Raw genomic sequence first — 1,140 nt, forward strand, 5'->3', positions numbered from 1 at the left:
AATACATATTGCAGGATCTTTATTTATTTTCATGTAATTTACATATTATCAATCAAACATGCAAATTCCTAGAACATGCTCCTATGAAATTGATACAAAACAGAGTTAAGTACATAAACTTACATATACGCAACGGAACTGGAACAACTCCTTCCTTCAATCTATTCTTACCGTTGATTCCTTTTTGTAGCAGAGTATTATTAAGAGATCGAACTAGATCAGCAACATAGTCTTCCTCACCAAGCCTTTGATCAACCTAGAACTAGTGTGGGCTGATTCTCAACACATGAGATAGAGATCTAGAAGAGAAGAAGAAGAGAGAGTGGCCAAGAAAGGGTTAGATTGTCTAGGTTTTCACTTACCCAAAAAATCAAATGAGACCGACTTCCTTATGAAAACCCTAGATATCATATTCCTTATATAAGAAACTTAATGAGCTTTATTCAAATATAAATTTAAATTAATTAAAATAATAAACAAAAAAAAGAAAGCCTTGGGTTCCCACAAACGAACTTGGACCCAAATCTCTTTATTTTGAATTTAATATTGGGCCTAAATTCAAAACCTTTTATTTATTTAATTTTTAATTAATTAATTAAATCTTTATTCAAATTAACTAATTATAATTTGAAACTTGATTCAATATTATTTATTTATATTGATACCAATTTATCAATCTTTATATATATACCCAAAGATTATCTTTTATTCTCTAAATCTCATATCTTTGTAAATTTTTCCAAAATTAACCTAGTCAACTTTAAAAATCCTAATTGATAATTAAATCAATTAATTGAGAAATTCTTGATGATTTACTCAAAGGTGATGCAGGGACCATGGATCCATGAAATCAAGCTCCAATAAGTTACCGAGAATTTATTTAGGAATAATTTCACTACCTTATTAATTCCTCGTGACTCCATTATAGACTCAAAATTGAACTCTTGAATTCGTAGAATGTATTTTCCAAACCATAAATACGTTATCCATTGTTATAACCATTACCACCAGTCAATCCTCTATTGATGACTTACTAACTAGCTGGGTGCAAATTACTTACCCCTCATCAGTATTTTATCCTTAACTCCCACTAAGTTCCTTATAAATGATATTTTCGTGAACTTAATCACAGAAATGACA

Source organism: Humulus lupulus, chromosome 8 (assembly GCF_963169125.1).
Source record: "Humulus lupulus chromosome 8, drHumLupu1.1, whole genome shotgun sequence".
NCBI lineage: Eukaryota > Viridiplantae > Streptophyta > Magnoliopsida > Rosales > Cannabaceae > Humulus > Humulus lupulus.